The 10,439-nt window shown below is 39.2% G+C and overlaps 1 protein-coding gene and 1 pseudogene across 6 annotated transcripts in view; one reads left to right on the top strand and one right to left on the bottom strand.

The window, feature by feature from the left end:
• Positions 1-6,337, top strand: part of LOC105541706 — an 8,598-nt pseudogene extending 2,261 nt beyond the window's left edge.
• The window catches only part of KRBOX4 (KRAB box domain containing 4), a 55,754-nt gene that overhangs the window by 33,955 nt on the left and 11,360 nt on the right, over positions 1-10,439 (bottom strand). The gene's annotated exons all lie outside the window — the stretch shown is intronic.

The following is a 10,439-nucleotide window of genomic DNA, read 5'->3' as shown; positions in this document are numbered from 1 at the left end:
GATCTTGGCTCACTGCAACCTCTGCCTCCTGGGTTCAAGTGATTCTCCTGCCTCAGCCTCCTGAGTAGCTGGGATTACAGGCATGTGCCACCACACCTGGCTAATTTTGTATTTGTAGTAGAGACGGGGTTTCTCCATGTTGGTCAGGCTGGGTCTCAAACTCCCGACCTCAGGTGATCCGCCCGCCTTGGCCTCCCAAAGTGCTGGGATTACAGGCATGAGCCACCGCGCTTGGCCTGTAATATCCTTTATAACAAATAGGGGAAACTCAGGGAAACTGAAACTCACTCTAGCAAATTAATCAATCTTCAGGAGGGGTTCATGGGAACCCCCAATTTGTGGCCCATCAGTCAGATGTATAGGTGACACCCTACTTGTGACTGACATCTCAAGTTGGGGCAGTCTTGTGGGACTAAGCCCTCAACCTGTGGGAGCTGACGCTAACTCCAGGTAGACGGTGTCAGAATGGAATTGACTTAAGAGCACACCCAGCTGGTGTCCAGGGAGAACGGCTTGGTATATAGGGGAACAGCCTGGGGCCTGGGATTACATCTGGTGTCGGAAGTGTTGTGTCAAGTGAGAGTAGACAGTAGGAAAAACTTGGGTTTCCTTCCTTCCTTATCTCTCAGACCCAGTAAAACAGCCGTCATTCCATTGTCAGGCTTCCAGTAACACAGTTAAACATGACAATGATAATGACAGTTAATAACCATTAACAGATCCTAGAAGTACAGTGTCAGAGGTTACTTCATAATAAAAGTATCTTAAATCTCTGCAGAAAAGATGTCATTAGAAAAATCTGGCTAGGCATTTATGGAGGGAAGAAACTCCATAAAAGTAAATTACTCATCTCACTCTGAGCCCCCGAGTAAATTACAGATGGATTAGAGATTTAAATGTATACAAGATAACCATAAAAGTGATAGAGAAGTTAAAAGTTTTGATAGTTTTGTGGTGGCTGATAGCCTTTCTAAGCAATCCCCAAATTCAGAAAATACATAGCTACAGAGTGATAAACTTGACTACCTAGACATTAGAAATTTCTTTCTTTCTTTTCTTTTCTTTTTCTTTTTCTTTTTTTTTTTCTTTTGACAGAGTCTCGCTCTGTTGTCTGTTGCCAAGGCTGGAGTGCTGTGGCACTATCTTGGCTCACTGTAACCTCTGCCCCCCAGGTTCAAGCAATTCTCCCGCTTCAGCCTCCCGAGCAGCTGGGATTACAGGCATGCACCACCATGCCCAGCTACTTTTTTGTATGTTTAGTAGAGACAGGGTTTCACCATGTTGGCCAGGCTGGTCTCAAACTCCTGACCTCAGGTGATCCACCCGCCTTGGCCTCCCAAAATGCTGGGATTACAGATATGAGTCACCTTGCCCGGCTGCTCCTACTATGCTTTTGTGGACTTTGATTTTTTTCACTTAGACAAAAGTATCCCAGACATTCTTACATATCAGTCAATTTTTATCATGACAGTTCCAGAGTATGGATATGGCAATTTAACTACTCTCTAGTCCTCCTCGTCCCCGTGAAGTTTGTTTACCAATCAGGGGTCATTTTTATCATAAGCAATGCCACCTGGTAGTATAGCTGTCATTCTACCATTATTGGATTCTCAGGAACATGGCACGCTTAGGGCTTTCTCCTTCTACTTTTTGCTGGTATGAATAGAACTGCCTTGGAAATCTTTGTGGACATATAAATATTTCACTAGGATGGAGTCCTATCAATGCAACTGCTGATTAAAATAAGAAAAAGATCTTTAATAAGTACAGCCAAATTACCTGTCAACCAGCCAGTACTCTCACCCACAGTGGCTCTTACCTATCTGTTCAAAGTTTACCACTCTTACAGATAAATGACAGCATATATGTGAGTTTTAGTGAGGATTATAATCTTTTTGTATGTTTCTAGGCCACTAATATTTCTGTTGCTATGAGTCTTCATTCTGTTGGGTTGTCTTGTCTTATTGACATATTAAAGCTCTAGGGTAAAATTCTAGAAAGGGCATTACTGTGTTAAGGGTATTTGCAATGTAAATGTTGATATATATAAATCAACTGTTCCACCACAAAATACCATATACAGTTTATAATTTCTTTAGTGTTTTTTCTACATACTTGACTGTACTAACTGTTATCAACCTTTTTAATGTTTAAGAATATGAAGTATGATACATGGTATACTATTCTACATACATTTCATATTCTTTCAGCTATATATTAGGTGTGATCTTCAATGATTTGTTAGAATTTTAGTGTATAAAAGAAGGTAACTCATTGTTATGTATACTTCAAATATTTTTCTCACTTTGATATGGATGTTTGATAATTTTTAAGATTTTCACTGTGCTTAGACATTTCTAATGTCGGGGCCAGGTGTGGTGGCTCATGCCTGTAATCCCAGCATTTCGAAAGGCCAAGGCAGGTGGATCACTTGAGGTCAGGAGTTCGACACCAGACTGGCCAACATGGTGAAACGTCGTCTCTACTAAAAACACAAAAATTAGCTGGGCATGGTGGCATATGCCTGTAATCCCAGCTACTCGGGAGGCTGAGCAGGAGAATCGCTTGCACCTGGGAGGTGGAGGTTGCGGTGAGCCGATTGTGCCACTGCACTCCAGCCTGGGCGACAGAGCGAGACTCCATCTCAAACAAACAAACAAAAAACAAAAACCCCAAAACAGAAAAGCATAGTGGGAGCATGTTTTCATTAAAAACAACCTATACAAAATGTTGTGGTTTTGTATATATATAAAACAAAAAAAAATTCAGAAAGGCAAACAGTAGAAGGGCTGAAACTGGGTTCATTTGTTGGAATGCAACAGAAAGGGAGGAATGAAAATCAGCCCTGTTTTCCTGGCTTAAAAACTGGGGACAGTAAACATCTTTGCAAATGGCATCACACTTTTTTCTCAGAAATTGCTTGCCTTATCTTTTTGTCTATATGTCCACCACATTTTGTGTCTTCTTTCATCCTTTTTCATTTTCTATATATGAATCCTTTGCATATCATATGCATTGCATATATTTTCTCTCAGCTTCAAATATGTCTTTTGACTCTATGGGTTTTAACATTTTAATACAGTTTAATCTGACAATCTTTCTCGTTATGGTTTCTAGGGTTCCCATTTTCATTACAAATGTTTCTTCTGATTTCCCATCGTGCTGAAGTGGGTGGCATGGCAGAGAAGGATAACACCGGAGTTTGACAAGGAGGTAGCATTTGGAATTCTCTGCTTTATCAGTACTTACAGGATCCGGGACACACAGACTTTGAAATATGTTGTCACCAAAAATGGAAAAATGCACCACAGAGGGACAACAAAAGCTTCCTACAAGAGTCCTACCAAAATACCTGGGATACAGTAATCACTCAATGAACATAAACTCCACTTACTGGCATGTTCAGGGAATGGGTTATTAAGCAACGCATTCTGCTAAAAGTGGCTAAAACCACCAAAAGTTGGGTTTTTTCTCAGCGCAGTAAGAAAGATGACTTACTTCACAAGTTGGATACCGGATTCCGACTCAACTCATTACATACCATCCTGTAACAGGAAGTCCTGTTTCAAGAGGATGTGGAGCTCACTGAGCTACTTGATTCCAGTATCCTGTCTGCAGGGCAACCTCAACAACAGGAAAGTGGATACCTTGCAACACTTTGCTCCCTGGCAACCCCTAATATTTGGGATGTCTCAATGCTATTTGCCTTCATTAGTTTGCTCGTTATGCTTCCCATTTGGCGGATTGTATCTTCCTGGCTGGTATGGGGAGTGATTCTATTTGTGTATTTGGTCATAAGAGCTTTGAGAGTATGGAGGACAGCTGAACTACAAGTGACCTGAAAAAAATACAATGTTCATTTGGAAGATATGGCAGCAAATAGCTGAGCTATTACTAACCTTGTAAGAAAAGCTTTATGTCTCATTCAAAAAACTGAAGTGATTTCCAGAGGATTTATACTTTTGCTTGACAGGGTCAGTGCTTTATCCCATTTAATAAATGGAATAATTTATTAAATGATTAATAATTATTAAATTTATAATAATTAATAAATCATATAATTCATAAATATTTATAAATTATATAATTTAATAATACATTGAATTATTATTATTGAATGATTAATAATAAATGATTACTTATCCCATTTAATAAAGCTGAACAGCATCCCACTCGGTACCTCATCGGTCTCTGGAAAGCTGTCTTCAGAACTTCCAAGCGGCAAGGCTATCTATCCTATGGATGCTAAAAAACTACCCTCTGAACTCTGAAAGTGACAATGTAACCAGCTATATCTGTGTCGTGCCTTTTAAGGAGCTAGGCCTTGGACTCAGTGAAGAGTAGATTTCAGAAGAGGAAGCACTTAACTTTACAGATGATTTCAGCCTGCCTACATTGAAGGTTTTGTTCCAACTCTGGGTGGCAGAGTTCAGAATTCTTCAGACGGTTAGCCTTATTACTTTCTATAGCCAGTTCATCTCCTGGGCCTTTACTTAACTTCAGCACTTTTGCCTCATCATATCTTATCTGATTTGACTCAAGGTCTACCTCATGCTTACTACGCCTGTTTAAAAGAGCTTAAGTGCAACTCTGAATTCTATCAGTACTTTGAAACTCAGCACCAGTCAGTACCAGTGTTTATCCAAAACTCAACAGAAGTCAAAAGAACTGAATAACGTTCACACAGCAGTGTGCAACTTGCAGCTCCATGTGAAAGCATTACTGAATAAGGTAATAATTCTCAAAGATACATTTGAAAAGCTTATTTGTATGAAAGAAACACAAGAACAGTGTCAGAGGCTTATCAAATCCTAGAACAGAAATTAAAGTTGATTCAGTCCCATGGTTAAACAAGCAACAATTGCTGGGAAGAGGCCATTTCTCAGGTGGACAAACTGCTATGAAGAAATACAGATTAAAAAAAGGCAAGCCTCAGGTAGTGTGTGAAAACCCACACTGTACAGTGGTACCTTTGATGCAGCCTACTCTACACACTGCAGACAAAGATCCACTCCCTGAGAAGGATGGACTTAAAGCTTATGTAGGTGATATAGATATTGACAGTGACTGCAGAAAGGATGATTTTTATTACTTGTCTCAAGAAGACAAAGAAAGACAGAAGCATGAGCATGAAGAATCCAAGAGGGTGCTCCAAGAATTAAAATCTGTGCTGGGATTTAAAGCTTCAGAGGCAGAAAGGCAGAAGTGGTTGTAACCTCTACTTAGTGATCATGCTGTGTTGAAATCCTTGTCTCCTGTAAGCCCAGTGGAACCCACAAGTAATTCAGAACCATCAGCGAATTCAGATACAGGAAAAGTCAGTAAAAATGATACTGAAAAGGAAAACAGTAAACACTCCACAAGTGACAATGAAATAAGTAGGACTGAGTATTTATGTGAACTCTCTAAAGCAGGGGTGTCCAATCTTTTGGCTTCCCTGGGCCATACTGGAAGAACTGTCTTGGGCCACACATAAAATACACTAACACTAATGACAGCTGATAAGCTTAAAGAAAAAAAACTGCAACAAAATCTCATAGTTTTTTTTGTTGTTGTTTGTTTTTTTGTTTTAGTTTTTTTGAGACAGAGTCTCGCTCTATCGCCCAGGCTGGAGTACAGTGGCATGATCTCGGCTCATTGCAACCTCTGCCTCCCAGACTCAAGCAATTCTCCTGCCTCAGCCTCCTGAGTAGCTGGTATTACAGGCATGCACCACCACGCCTCGCTAATTTTTGTATTTTTAGTAGAGACAGGGTTTCGCCATGTTGGTCAGGCTGGTCTCAAACTCCTGAACTTGTGATCCGCCCGCCTCGGCCTCCCAAAGTGCTGGGATTACAGGCACGAGCCACCGCACCCAGCCAAAAATCTTATAACGTTTTAAGAAAGTTTACGAATTGTGTTGGGCTGCATTCAAAGCTGTCGTGGGCTGCATGTGGCCTGGGGCCACGGGTTGGACAAGCTTGCTCTAGAGGGTAAAAATAAAGGCAATTCTGCAAATGAAGTCTTCCTCCAAGGAGCAGAAGAGAGAATGCATTACCAATGTGAAGGCGAAGATGAATCTCAAGCAGATGGAGGCATTCTGGCCACTACCCCTCCATCTCCCAGGGAGTCCTTACAGACTTCCATTAAGCAGAGGCTGGCATGGCTACAGCTGTCACTGGATTTTACCTTCACTGATGGCCTTGCTGTAGAAGTGGCTGCTAGATCTCTCTCCTTTACCATCATGCAGGAAGAGAATTTTGGTGATGAAGAGGAAGAACAAATGAGGTAGAAGAAAAGTAAGAACCAAGATTCACATGAAGTGATTTTAGGTTGTTTCTTTTGTGAAAGTGTTTAGCTTCAAGACTGGAGAGGGAATATGAGTGTACATCTACTATATATAAAGTTAAGATGTAAATTTACAGGAATAACCCTGGTTTGAGTAACTGATCTGAAATTAGTAGTTCCCTGTAAATGGCAGATCTTTCAGAAAAAAAAAAGAGAAAGGTAAGGGCTCTATTAAATAAACTGTGGTTTTATTTGTGGTATAACTGATCAATCTTGGAAATAAGTATTTTTAATAAGAAATGAATGATCATTCCTTGCCAGAATTTGCTACCATAAGGTGATATGGATAATTGTGTTACAAGAACATTAACATCTAGTATGACTCTTTTTTACTGTATTCTTGCAGTTAATAACTACAGCTATTATGTTAATAACAAGTTGTTTATATTTTATTTTTGTTTATACTAGTCTTAAAACAAAGATCCAGGTTCTAAATAAAAAAAATTAATTCATACAATTGATACATGCTGGGGCTTGGAACTAAGAAGTAGTTTCAAAAGTACTTGGGTTATGACATTTCTTATGTTTCCTTATTTATGTGTGTACTTAGTAGTGAATTTTAAGATGTCCCAATGATCATTAAAAGAAAAACATTGTACCATTAAAAAAAAAGTTTCTTGCACTAAGCAAGGTTATGCCAATATCCTCTTACATTTTCACCTAATTTTTCAAATATATATTTAGGTATTTGATCAATCTGGAATTTACTTTTATATGATGTAGAAGAGTTTAACTTTCTGGGCAAAGGATATGAACAGACACTTCTCAAAAGAAGACATTCATACAGCCAACAGACACATGAAAAAATGCTCATCATCACTCGCCATCAGAGAAATGCAAATCAAAACCACAATGAGATACCATCTCACACCAGTTAGAATGGTAATCATTAAAAAATCAGGAAATAACAGGTGCTGGAGAGGATGTGGAGAAATAGGAACACTTTCACACTGTTGGTGGGAGTGTAAACTAGTTCAACCATTATGGAAAACAGTGTGGCGATTCCTCAAGGATCTAGAACTAGAAATACCATTTGACCCAGCCATCCCATTACTGGGGATATACCCAAAGGATTATAAGTCATGCTGCTATAAAGACACAAGCACACGTATGTTTACTGCGGCACTATTCACAATAGCAAAGACTTGGAATCAACCCAAATGTCCATCAGTGACAGACTGGATTAAGAAAATGTGGCACATATACACCATGGAATACTATGCAGCCATAAAAAAGGATGAGTTCGTGTCCTTTGTAGGGACATGGATGCAGCTGGAAACCATCATTCTCAGCAAACTATCACAAGAACAGAAAACCAAACACCACATGTTCTCACTCATAGGTGGGAAATGAACAATGAGATCACTTGGACACAGGAAGGGGAACATCACACATTGGGGTCTATTGTGGGGAAGGGGGGGCGGGGAGGGATAGCATTAGGAGATATACCTAATGTAAATGACGAGTTAATGGGTGCAGCACACCAACATGGCACATGTATACATATGTAACAAACCTGCATGTTATGCACATGTACCCTAGAACTTAAATTAAAAAAAAAAAAAAAAGAGTTTAACTTTCTTTCCATCCAGACGGAGACTCAACGGTGCCACCATCATTCAGTCACCATTTTTTCCACATAACTGAAATGCCATTTTTATAATTTCAACTCACAGAATCCTATATAAGCAATACAAGAACTCTAGAAGCCACAAAAGATTGTAAAATGAGACATTAAAAACATGTTGTGTCCACTCCCCAAGAGGTATAAGACAAATCAAAGCAAATAATAAACTATGAAAAATATTGACAACATATATGACAGAGATCTCATTTGCTTAAGTTAACCCAAGGAGCTAACATCCAGCAATCAAAGTAATTCCACACCCAAGAGAAAAGGGGGCAAATGACTAGAATACATATTTGAAAGAAAAAAGTACAAATGGTGGTTAAAAATGAAAAAAGACACTCAAATCAAGAAAAGCAAATTAAAATGCACTACTCTTTTGTCCCTCACAATGGCAAAAATCATAGCAGATAATACACTGTGATTTCCCATTTATAGGAAAAGGCCTTATAATGTTGCCAGCAATGCAAATCAGTACATTCTATTTGGAAGGCAATTGACAGTTCTGAATCAAAATTCAAGATGCATAAACTTTGACCTAGAAACTGCGTATCTAGAAAGTTATCCTATAAATGTTCTCACATGCACACAATGGGAATCTACTATACATTGCTATGTTGTTTATGGTAGCAAAAGACTAGGAATATCCTAAATATCTATTATTAGGAGAAAGGTAATAGTGGTATTACCATCAAATGAAGTATCAAGCAGCCATTTTTGTAAATGGGGTAGGCCACTGGTTTTAAACACTGGATAATTTTATTCCTCAGGGAATACTTGACAATGACAAGAGATATTTTGGTTGCCAACACTGGAAGAGGGAGCGCTACTGGCATCTAGTAGAGAGTCCAGGGATGCTGCTACATATACAACGCACCGGAAGGCAACCCATGACAAATAATGACCTCAACCAAAATGTCAACAGTGCCACACTGAGAAACCCTGGTGTAGAGTTAACACAAATGAAAAGATCATTAAAAAAAACAAAAAGGACCAGAAAGACCAGGATGTACTGTAACTTGTTAAAGAGAGAAAGAGAAAGAGAGAGAGAGCACATGCAGGAGAGAACAAGTGATTGTGCGTAAGCAGAGAAAGAGATTCATGAGTTCAAGACCAGCCTGGGCAACATGGCAAAACTCCATCTCTACAAAAAATACAAAAATTGGCTGGGCATGATGGCATGTGTCTGTAGTCCCAGCTACTTGGGAGGCTGAGGTGGGAGGATTGTTGAGTCTGGGAGGCGGAGGTTGCAGTGAGCTGAAATTGCACCACTGCACTTCAGCCTGGGGGATAGAGCCAGACCCTGCTCAAAAAACAAAAACCACAAAAAACGTTTTGTTGTTGAACAAAGCTTTTGTTTGAACTTTTTTACCACGTGCATCCATTGCTTTTGAAATGCCCAATGCAATTTGTTAATGTTCTATTCAGAATATTTTTCATATTTTGACATTTATATTCTTAAGGGAAACTGGTCTATGATTTTCTTTTTTGTAGTACCTTCCTCAAATTTCAGGTTAAGTGGCTTCACAAAATGAACCGGGTGACTTCATCTTTAATAGCCTAGAAAATTGGAACACAGAAATTATCTGGTCTTTACATTTAGTGAAAGGAGTAATTATGAAGGATTTCGGAGGGCAAATTTAAGTCTCAGTACCTTTTAGTCAAAACCCGACTACCAGGTATAACCTCCATAAACACTGGTACTACAGAGCAAGCAGATACAGAGAAAGTTGTTCATGAGGCACTGTTTACAATAGTAAAAAGAAATTAAAAACTTAAATATCCATAAATAAAGTTACACGATATTCATACATCCATACTATGAAATAGAAATTGAAACAATCTTTATATATCGACAAGGAACACCACCCAGAAAGTAATCAGGTGCAAAAGATAGGTATGGGAGTATGATGCCATTTGTGTAAAAGCATAAAAACAATACATATGCATATGTTTTTAGTTCCTTAAATTGATATAAATGCATCTACCCCACCATTTAACCCAACCGTTAACAATGGGCTTCTCTGACGAGGAACATGGTACTGGGTGGAGAAAGATAGAATCCTTTGAGCTACTAGTTTTTTCTACGCACATCAAAACATTATGCGCAAAGTTATTATCATAAATATGAATGATGAAAAGACCAAGTGATCTAGAAATGAAGAAAGGAAAAAGCAAGATGAACCTATGTATTTAAACAATCTTCTGTGAGAAGGAAATGAAGAGAAGATGAGGTACAGTTTTCAGAAGAACAAGTAGACAGCATGGTTGCTCACGCCTGTAATCCCGGCACTTTGGAGGCCGAGGTGGGGGAATCACTTGAGGTTAGGAGTTCAAAACCAGCCTGGCCAACATGGTGAAACCCCGTCTCTACTAAAAATACAAAAATTAGCCAGGCATGGTGGTGGGCACCTGTAATCCCAGCTACTCGGAAGGCTGAGGCAGGAGAATCACCTGAACCCAGAAGGTGGAGGTTGCAGCAAGC

Source organism: Mandrillus leucophaeus, unplaced genomic scaffold, assembly GCF_000951045.1.
Source record: "Mandrillus leucophaeus isolate KB7577 unplaced genomic scaffold, Mleu.le_1.0 Scaffold243, whole genome shotgun sequence".
NCBI lineage: Eukaryota > Metazoa > Chordata > Mammalia > Primates > Cercopithecidae > Mandrillus > Mandrillus leucophaeus.
This window is presented reverse-complemented; position numbering and strand designations above follow the sequence as displayed.